Source organism: Mobula birostris, chromosome 31 (genome assembly GCF_030028105.1).
Source record: "Mobula birostris isolate sMobBir1 chromosome 31, sMobBir1.hap1, whole genome shotgun sequence".
NCBI classification, from domain to species: Eukaryota; Metazoa; Chordata; class Chondrichthyes; order Myliobatiformes; family Myliobatidae; genus Mobula; species Mobula birostris.
The window spans coordinates 13869931-13880960 of record NC_092400.1 but is presented as its reverse complement, the minus strand read 5'-3'; positions in this window follow the sequence as shown (position 1 = coordinate 13880960).

The window sequence follows — 11030 nt, the reverse complement described above, 5'->3', positions numbered from 1 at the left end:
GCCTTACCCCTTCTGAAATCCACAATCAATTCTTTGGTCTTACAGACGACGAGTGCGACACCACTCAACCAGCTGATCTCAACCAGCTCCAGTACACCTTCCTGAATTCAAGAGTTGCAAGAGAAGGTTGATCCCCACCTGAACCATACTTACATTTTACAGAAACATTATCTCCTTTAACAAGGACAACTGTCACGGAGTACCGAGAGAGATCTTTCTCCTCCTCAACACTACATCACAATTGCCAACCCCATTATTCTAACATCAGCTAGGTCCATAAATTCACAAGCGAATTGTTTGAAAATGCTGTTTTAATTTGTACCAGTAACATCCATAAATGGACCACTCCATATACTTATCACACTCTGCATGAAGCTATGTCTGGTTATAATTAAGATTCATCTCCTTATCGCTTATTATATTCTCAGATTTATCTGCTCTAATTCCCAAGTTTCCTAACCTTCTGCCTTTTTCTAGTCGAGAAGTATCTATTCTTTTGAGCCAGTATTTCTTTAATCCAATAACAGTAACCTTCCTAAAAAGACACCCACCCAAAATGAAATTACTAAAACCAGGTCATTTCAAGGCATTGGACTTTACTGAAATTGGTGGGTAGTTGTACCCTAAATAATATTTTCACGTCTCGTGTTTAAAAAACACTGACAGCCGCACAAATCAAGGCAGAAAGAAAGTATCAATATGGGTGCTGTTGAACAAGTTCTCAGAAAAAAAAAGTGCTTTGCTTCTGCCAAGACATTAAATGAGTGACTAGCCAACATATTTCAAGAGGTAAAAATATACAGATTTATTTTTAAACTCCACTAAATAAGTTTTTGCTAAAAGACAGAATGAGTAAAGTGCAGTATTCTCCAGACCAATTTTGAACAGCAGGCCAGAAGTTGTGTGTTTTTACTAAGTTAGTACTGAAAACTTCATCCTCAAATGGTGTCTAGTTCAATTCCTTTCAATGACTGCCCCCTCGTGGTTACTCGTGAAGATTTGTGGACACTGGGTCAAACTCTCTAAAGCACTTGGAGCTGTGGCTGTATAGTGGCGTAGAACAATTTGGAAGCATCTTTAAAATATGGCTATCAATAGCTTTTAACCTACAGACTGCCAGGCTACTTCCACATTTTGAAATCAATTAAGCAGAGGTGGTGGGTCACTAATCCAAAAAGTCAATTTCAGATCCACTGTTTATGGAGACATTGCAGTCCTGACATCGAAAAGATTCTGAAGGTTGAAACACCACTCAGGGAATTGAGACAATTGAATAATGACTGTCAATTGCTATGTTTTGGTTTGGTGTTTCGATGGTATGTATCACCCTGGAGTTCTCAGGGGCATAAGAGATTAGCCCCCCTGCAATGACACCAACAAGGTTTGTCTGCATGTCGGCACAGAACTCAGTAGCAGGCTGTATGCACCACACCCAGAACTAATTCTGCATTCTTTTAGGTAAGGAATTTAAACTTGCATTTATATAATGCCTTTCTTATTCTTTTCACAACATCCCAAGAGGATCTTTTTAGGAAACTTGGCACCACAATAAGCAATTTGATAATAATCAGATTTGTTTCAGTAGCTTGATTTGGTGGCCAGGTCAGTGTGATATGTCACCCACTTTCTGACCCCGTTCTCACTGAAAGTTGTGCCATTCGATCCATTTCTGCCCACCTGAGAGAGAGTAATGGGGACTGTGCTGTTGTACAAAAATATCCGGAATGTGACTTCAAACCACATCTTTTGCGATTAGGATCGCCACCAACAAGCTCTCTTGTCCTTCTTTTAGAAAATAGCACAGAACATCAGCAAGAGACAGGTTCAGAGGCAAGCATTCAGTCACCTTATACTTAAGCAGAAAATGCAAAGGCAGATATTCAAAAACAGTCCTTACATAATTTCACACGGATGAACAGACTGGGGACCTTTCAGCTTCCAAATGACAGAATTCAAAGTTCAAAGTTTATTATCAAACTATATACAGTACATTATATAACTTTGATATGTGCCTCCTTACAGGCAGTCACAAAACAAAGGAACCCAGAAGAATCCATTTAAGAAGACCATCAAATACCCACCGTGCAGAGAAACAAAAAAATAAATCGGGCAAACTATAAAAGTAAGCAAATGGCATTCAGAACTGAAGTTTTATAAAGTTAGTCTACAAACACGAAGCCAGGCATCACTGCAGCTGGAGGTCACCGCCCCAGTTCAGTGCAGAGCCGAGTAAATATAGCAGGGCAATGACCCTTGCCTCTAGTCCTGACACTTGACCTTTCCAATCTGGTTCAGTGCTTAAATCATCCAAACATTGGGCCCTGTCGCTTCAATACACTCTAGGGTTGATGCACTATCAATTACTCCAAAAGACTGGAAGTAGAGTAAACACTGAAAGGCTTTTATGAACAGTAAAATGGGTCCTCGTCCATGCTGTGTCTGTCCTGGACTGAGGGAGGAGCAGTGGCACAATCACCTTTATTCAGGGGTCTGTGGGAGGAACCACAGGAGCAGTCAGCAGAGGGGCATGTCCGGACAGGTAAGCCAGTTACAACCCATACACATGGTTTACCACAAGGGTCACATCACCTCGTCACATTACATTTGACTTCATGCCAGCATGAGTGTTATCAGCAAATTAAATGTCCTCTGCATCATCATAAACCAAAACAATCTTCCATTGATCATAACAGTTCTTTGAGGGAGCATGCCTCACCATTGAAGTCAGGTTACTGTGTACCAATATTCAAACTGTCACGTTTCAGTGGGTTCAGCGTGAAAGATAATTGAGTTTTCACCTGCTGTCTCATAACACAAGCAAGCGAAACTGGCAGAGACAAACTGCAACTGGGAAAGCAAATCGAAAGGAGAACCCTGTCCGAGGTGTTCTTTTTTTAAAAAGAGAGAGAATATAAGTTTGCAAGGTCTGACTCCCAAATGTCAGAATGTGAAGAAAAGCAGATGCCGTGGACATTAAACAACACACTGTAAACGTGTACTGATTGGGTTGATGATTTGGTTAAATATTTATTATAGCCTTTTCATATTTCAAACATTGTTTAGATTTACAGTACTGTGCAAAAGTCTTAGGCATATATGAAAGAGAGATAGTTTGCCTAAGCATTTTGCACACTGTAAATGGATTAAATATTAAAATATGACGCAATACCAATTAAACACTGATTCAAAACTATACAATTTATATATTACCATCACAAGCTGTGAATTTAAATACTTCAATTTAAATTAAAAAAATAATTCCCAGATGATGGCTTGTTATGGATTGCTTTCACTGGAGCACTGGGGGCTGAATGGAGGCCTGACGCAAATTTATAAAATTATCAGAGGCATTGATGGGGCATATAAAGCAGGATACTAAAAGTTTTCTTGGCTATATAAAGAGTAAAATGGAGGTGCGAGTTGATATTGGACCACTGGAAAATGATGCTGGTGAGGTAGTAATGGCGGACAAAAAAATGGCAGATGAACTTAATGGGCAATCTGCCAATGTGGAAGACATTAGCAGTGTGCCAGAAGTCCGTGAGTGTCAGGGAATGGGAGTGAGTACCATTGCTATTACAAAGGAAAAAGTGCCAGACAAACTCAAAGATCTTAAGGTGGATAAGTCACCTGAACCAAACGGACTACATTCCAGAGTCCTGAGAGTGGCTGCTGAAGAGAGAACGGATGCATTGGTCATGATCTTTCAAGAATCACTTGATTCTGGCATGGTCCCAGAGGACTGATAGATTGCAAATGTCAATCCACTCTTTAAGAAGGGAGGAAGGCAAAAGAAAGGAAATTATAGGTAAGTTAGCCCAACCTCAGTGGTTGGGAAAGAGTTGGAGTCTATTATTAAGGATGAGGTTTTGGGGTACTTGGAGACTAATGATAAAATAAGTCAAAGTCAACATGGTTTCTGTAAAGGGAAATCTTGCCTGACAAATCTGCTAGAGTTCTTCAGGGAAGTAACAAGCAGGGTGGACAAAGCTGTGGATGTCATTTACTTGGATTTTCAGAAGGCATTTGATAAGGTGCCACACATGAGGCTGCTTAACAAGATAAAAATCCTATGGCATTATGGGAATGATATTGCCATGGATAGAGGAATGGCTGACATGCAGGGGGTAGCAAGTGGAAATAAAGGGGGCTTTTTCTGGTTGGCTGCCTCAGGGTGGCGTTCCTCAGGGGTCAGTATTGGGACCGCTACTTCACACTTCGCCAATGGTAGTGCTGAGAAAGCAATGCGATTGCAGCACGACTTAGACAATTTGGAAGAATGGGGAAAAGAAAAATGGCAGATGGAATACACTGTTGGGAAATGTATGATAATGCATTTTGGTAAAAGGAACAATAGTGCAGACTATTATCTAAATGGGGAGAAGGTTCAAACATCAGAGGTGCAAGGAGGGACTTAGGATTCCTCGTGCAAGACTCCAAGAGGGCAAGTGCAATGTTGGCATTTATTTCAAGGGGAATAGAATATAAAAGCAAGGAGATAATGCTGGGGCTTTATTAGACACTAGTCAGCCAGCACTCAGAGAATTGTCAACAGTTTTGGGCCCCATATCCCAGAAAGGATGTGTTATCATTGGAAAGAATCTAGAGGAGGTTTGCAAGGACGATTCTGGGAATGAAGGGGTTAACATATTAGAAACATTTGGCAACTTTGGGCCTGTACTCATTGGAATTTAGAAGGATGCATGGGGATCTCATTGAAACCTACCGAATGTTGAAAGGCAAACAACAGGAATTCTGCAGATGCTGGAAATTCAAGCAACACACATCAAGGTTGCTGCGTTCACCAGCAACTTTGATGAATGTTGAAAGGACTAGGTAGGGTGGATGTGGAGAGGATGCTTCCTATGGTGGGGGTATCCAGAACTAGAGGGCACAGCCTTAAAATTGATGGGCGACCTTTTAGAACAGAGGTAAGGAGGAATTTTCTTTTAGCTAGAGAGTAGCGAATCTGTGGAATGCTCGGCCACAGACTCTGGTGGAAGCCAAGTTTGTGAGTATATTTAAGGCGAAAGTTGATAGTTTCTGGATTGATCAGGACATCAAAGGATATGGCGAGAAGGCAGGTGTATGGGGTTGAGTGAGATCCAGGATCAGCCATGATGGAATGGCATAGCAGACTCGATGGGCTGAATGGCCTAATTCTGCTCAGAATCTTTGTCCCAGGATAGAAATATTGAACATTAGAGGTTATGGCTTTAAGGTGGGGGGGGGGGGAAGGAGTTTAAAAGGGGATGTGGGATGCAAATTTTCATTTATATACTGTACCTAAGTACGTGAAACGTGCTGCCAGGGATACTAGTGGAAGCAGATATAACAGTGGCATTCAAGACCTGACTATGTGGGGAATGGAGGGTCCTGCAGTCAGAAGTGGGTAGTTTATTGTTATATCTTGTATTTACTGAACTATAGTGCAGAATCGATCCTTCTGACCCTTCGAACCGCACCACCCAGCTGTTCCCTGATTTAATCCTAGCCTAATCACAGGGCAATTTACAATGACCGATTAAACTACAAACCAGGAGCACCCGGGGGAAACACATATGGTCGCAGGGCAAACGTACAAACTCCTTACAGGCAGCAGTGGGAATTGAACCTGGGTCGCCCGTACTGTAAAGCATTGTGCAAACCACTACGCTACTGTGCTGCTTAACATGCTCAACACAGTCATCACTGGCCAAGGAGTTTGTTCCTGTGCTCGACTGTTCTATGCTCTAAGTTACACTCTTGAAATTGGTTGGATTTCCCAATTACTCCGTGCCATTTTATAGATACTTCTAACCACCCGCAGCTATTTGGGGAAGAGAATTCTGAAGATTCACTACCATACGAGTGAAGGAATTTCCCTTCATTTTGTTACTAATTGTGTTACCTTTTAGTTTGTGGACTGGCCACCTACATTCCACATTCCTAAGCTAGGGAAACATCCTTTCCATATATACCTTAGAACATAGAACATTGGAGCTCAGTATAGGCCCTTCAGTCCATCGTGTTGTGCTGACCTTTTAACCCATTCAAAGAGCAATCTAACCATTCCTACCACATAGCCCTCCATCTTTCTATCATCCACATGCCTATTGAAGAGTCCCTTAAATACCCCTAATGTATCTGCCTCTTCCATCAACCCTGGCAGTGCATTCCACACACCCACCACTCTTTGTGTTAAAAAAACTTAGCTCTGACATCCCGCTATACTTTCCTCCAATCACCTGAAAACAATGCTCTCTCTTATTAACCATTTCTGCTCTGGAAAAGGCTTTGGTTGTACGGTACTTTAGATCCATGCCTCTTATTATCTTGGACACTCCTATCAAGTCACCTCTCACCCTCCTTCACTCCAAAGAGAAAAGCCCCAACTTGCTCAATCTATCCTCAGAAGGCATGTTCTCCTGGTAAATCTCCTCTGTGTTCTCTCTAAAGCTGCCACATTCTTGGTGAGCACATCTTTAAAAATCAGTTTCATCATTTTCCCTTCTGCCTTTTTTCTCTCTCTCTCTCTTCCCCTGGATGGCGGTAGCACATGTTCTATCTTCTGATGGGACCATACCATAATCTGGGGTATTTCAGGAGATTATCAACATCTTCCCAACCACTGAAGTCAGACTAACTGGCCTACAGTTTCCCTTCTTCTGCCTCTCTCTCTTCATCAAGAATGGAGTGACATTTGCAATTTTCCAGTCTTCCAGAACCATTCCAGAATCTAGTAAATCTTGGAAGATCATTACTTATGCTACCACAATCTCTTCAGCCATCTCTTTCAGAACTGTGGGGTGTACACCATCTGGTCCAGGTGACTTATCTACCTTCAGACCTTTCAGTTTCCCAAGAGCCTTCTCTCTAGAAATGGTAACTTCACACTCTTCGTGACCGCTGACACTTGGAACTACCACCATACTGCTAGTGTCTTCCACGGTGAAGATTGATGCAAAATACTTATTCAGTTCATCCGCCATTTCCTTTTCCATCATTACTACCGCTCCAGCATCATTTTCCAGTGATCTGATATCCACTCTTGCTTCTCTTTTGCACTTTATGTACCTGAAGAAATTTTTGGTATCCTCTTTAATATTATTGGCTAACTTACTTTTGAATTCATTTTTTACTTTTTTAATGACTTTTTTAGCTGCCTTCTGTTGGTATTTAAAGGCTTCCCTATCCCCTAACTTTCTACTAATTTTTGCTCTATTATATGCCCTCTCTTTGGCTTTTATGTTGGCTTTGACTTCCCTTGTTAGCCATGGTTGTGTCAACTTCCCTTTAGAATACTTCTTCATCTTTGGGAAGCATACAGCATATCCTGTGCCTTCTGAATTGCATCCAGAAATTCCAGTCATTGCTGCTCTATCATCATCCCTGCCAGTGTTCTTTTCCAATTCTGTTTAGCTCCTTTTTCATGCCTCTGCAATTTCCTTTACTCCACTGTAACACTGATACATCTGACTTTAGCTTCTACTTCTCAAATTTCAGGGTGAATTCAATCATATTATGATCACATACCCTGAGGGTTCTTTTACCTTAAATTCACTAATCAATTCCAGTTCGTCACACAACACCCAATCTAGAATCTATTTATACAATGTGTTCTCTTGCACATTGGTTGTTTCTGTTTTTATGTGCAATTTTTCATTGACTCTATTGTGTTTCTTTGTAATTACTGTGAACACTGTAAGAAAATGAATCTCAGGATAGTATATGGTGACAGTTGTGTACTTTGATAATAAATTTATTTTGATTTTGAACTTTTTTTTAGAGGGAGCCGCACTATAATGCAACAACTAATACTGCCTCATTACTGAGGTTCCAAATTCTACAGCAAGACAATACATCCTCTTCATACCCTATCTTTTAAGTTCTATTTTAACTTCATCAGTTAAAATCTCAACAAGCCCGATGCATTTTCGAAACAAGTCCTGTGGACTAATGAAGTTAAAGTAGAACTTCTTGGCCGCAATGAGCAAAGGTATGTTTGGAGAAAAAAGGGTGCAGGATGTCATGAAAAGAACACCTCTCCAGCTGTTAAGCACGGGGGTGGATCGATCATGCTTTGAGCTTGTGTTGCAGCCAGTGGCACGGGGAACATTTCACTGGCAGAGGGAAGAATGAATTCAATTAAATACCAGCAAATTCTGGAAACAAACATCACACCATCTGTAAAAAAGCTGAAGATGAAAAGAGGATGGCTTCTACAACAGAATAATGATCCTAAACACACCTCAAAATCCACAATGGACTACCTCAAGAGGTGCAAGCTGAAGGTTTTGCCATGGCCCTCACAGTCCCCCAACCTAAACATCATTGAAAGTCTGTGGATAGACCTCAAAAGAGCAGTGCATGCAAGACGGCCCAAGAATCTCACAGAACTAGAAGCCTTTTGCAAGGAAGAATGGGCGAAAAATCCCCCAAACAAGAATTGAAAGACTCTTAGCTGGCTACAGAAGGCATTTACAAGCTGTGATACTTGCCAAAGGGGGTGTTACTAAGTACTGACCATGCAGGGTGCCCAAACTTTTGCTTCGGGCCCTTTTCCTTTTTTGTTATTTTGAAACTGTAAAAGATGGAAATAAAAAGTAATCTTGCTTAAAATATTAAGGAAATGTGTCATCTTTAACTTTATGCCTTTTGGAAATCAGGTCAACTTTTACTCACTTAGCTATTCACAGTAGCAGAAATTTTGACCAGGGGTGCCCAAACTTTTGCATGCCACTGTAAGGTGTTGCTCTTCCACCCTGCGGGTGGCCTCATCTTGGCACAAGAGGAGGCCATGGAACAACACGGCAGAATGGGAACGGGAATCGGAATTAAGATGCTTGCCCACCAGGAAGACTTGCTTGTGGCAGATGGAGCGGAGGTTCTCAATGGAGCAGTCTTGCAAAAATGCCATCCCCTTCTCGCAATTCCTCCGTCTCCACCGCATCTGCTCTCAGGATGAGGCTTTTCATTCCAGGACAAAGGAGATGTCCTCCTTTTTTAAAGAAAGGGGCTTCCCTTCCTCCACCATCAACTCTGCTCTCAAATGCATCTCTCCCATTTCACACACATCTGCTCTCACTCCATCCTCCTGCGACCCCTCTAGGAATAGGGTTCCCCTGGTCCTCACCTACCACCCCACCAGCCTCCGAGTCCAACATATAATTTCCGTAACTTCTACCACCTCCAACGGGATCCCACCACTAAGCACATCTTTCCCTCCCACTCTCTCTGCCTTCTGCAGGGATTGCTCCCTACACAACTCCCTTGTCCGTTCGTCCCCCCCCCCGTCCCTCCCCACCAATCTCCCTCCCAGCACCTATCCTTGTAAGCGGAACAAGTGCTACACATGCCTTTACATTTCCTCCTTCACTACCATTCAGGGCCCCAGACAGTCCTTGCAGGTGAGGCGACACTTCACCTGTGAGTCGGCTGGGGTGATATATTGCGTCCGGTGCTCCCGATGTGGCCTTCTATATATTGGCGAGACCCGACGCAGACTGGGAGACCGTTTCGTTGAACACCTATGCTCTGTCCGCCAGAGAAAGCAGGATCTCCCAGTGGCCACACATTTTAATTCCACGTCCCATTCCCATTCTGATATGTCTACCCACGGCCTCCTCTACTGTTAAGATGAAGCCACACTCAGCTTGGAGGAACAACACCTTATATTCAGTCTCCAACCTGATGGCATGAACATTGACTTCTCTAACTTCCATTAATGCCCCACCTCCCCCTCGTACCCCATCTGTTATTTATTTATTCATTATTTATATATATTTTCTTTCTCTCTCTCTCCTTTTTCTCCCTCTGTCCCTCTCACCATACCCCTTGCCCATCCTCTGGGCTTCCCCCCTCCACCTTTTCTTTCTCCCTAGGCCTCCTGTCCCATGATCCTCTCATATCATTTTGCCAATCAACTGTCCAGCTCTTGGCTCCATCCCTCCCCCTCCTGTCTTCTCCTATCATTTTGGAACTCCCCCTCCCCCTCCCACTTTCAAATCTCTTACTAGAGACCCTCCCACTTTCAAATCTCTTACTAGCTCTTCCTTCAATTAGTCCTGACAAAGGGTCTCGGCCCGAAACGTCGACTGTACCTCTTCCTAGACATGCTGCCTGGCCTGCTGCGTTCACCAGCAACTTTTATGTGTGTTGCTTGAAGGTCCAGCATCTGCAGATTTCCTCGTGTTTGCGCCCCAACTTTGTGATGGCTCTCACTGATGTGGAGGAGGCTACATTGGGATTTTATCTGTTTGCGAGACTATGAGATTAGGGGAGTCTCCAAAAGAAGGAATGTTGATAACTAGCTGTGAAACAATAGGCCAGACACACAATAGTGTTTACATAGTTAAGAGGGAGGACTAGGGAGTTGTAAGAGCATTGACATTTAATGTCTGTAAAATAGTGGGCTGTTCTCCAAGCACCAAAGAACCACCTTTATACATGGATTTAGTCATATGTTGGTGTTGTTCCTTACTGAACAGAATGTTGCAACTTTAAGGAGCGTTAGATTACAGTGAGTGAGTGGACATTGACACATAAACAATTTTCACTAAGTAGTTACGGAGATTAAGAGGAAGACGTCCAAATGGTTCAAAAATTGTGAACATCAGAGTAAGGGTTCATCAATTGGGGTGAAGACTGCTGGCAACAGAAGTGGGAAGAAGAGCACAGATGCATTTTGAGCTTGAAATCTCAAATTTATTTATGTGGGGACACTAGGGAGCAAAGCTAAAAAAAAAACTCTGCTGACTGCCTCTTCCGGGGATTTCTTTGGAACATGATGTCTAGGATTATTTGTGTTATCTTATAAATTATTGACTTCCAGAAATGCATATACCATTTTAGAACGTTGCCTTATATGATAAGGTAGGATTCTAAAAAATGTGTTTTTTTTAAAAACTTTTGCACATTGTATAAACTTCCAGACAATGGGAAATGTCTCTGACATGTTCTGTCTTTTTCAAAGGGAGAAAAAAATGCATTTATGTCAGATGGAATGTACAAGGTATCAGAATACAACTTTTCAGTGAGATCTCTATCCA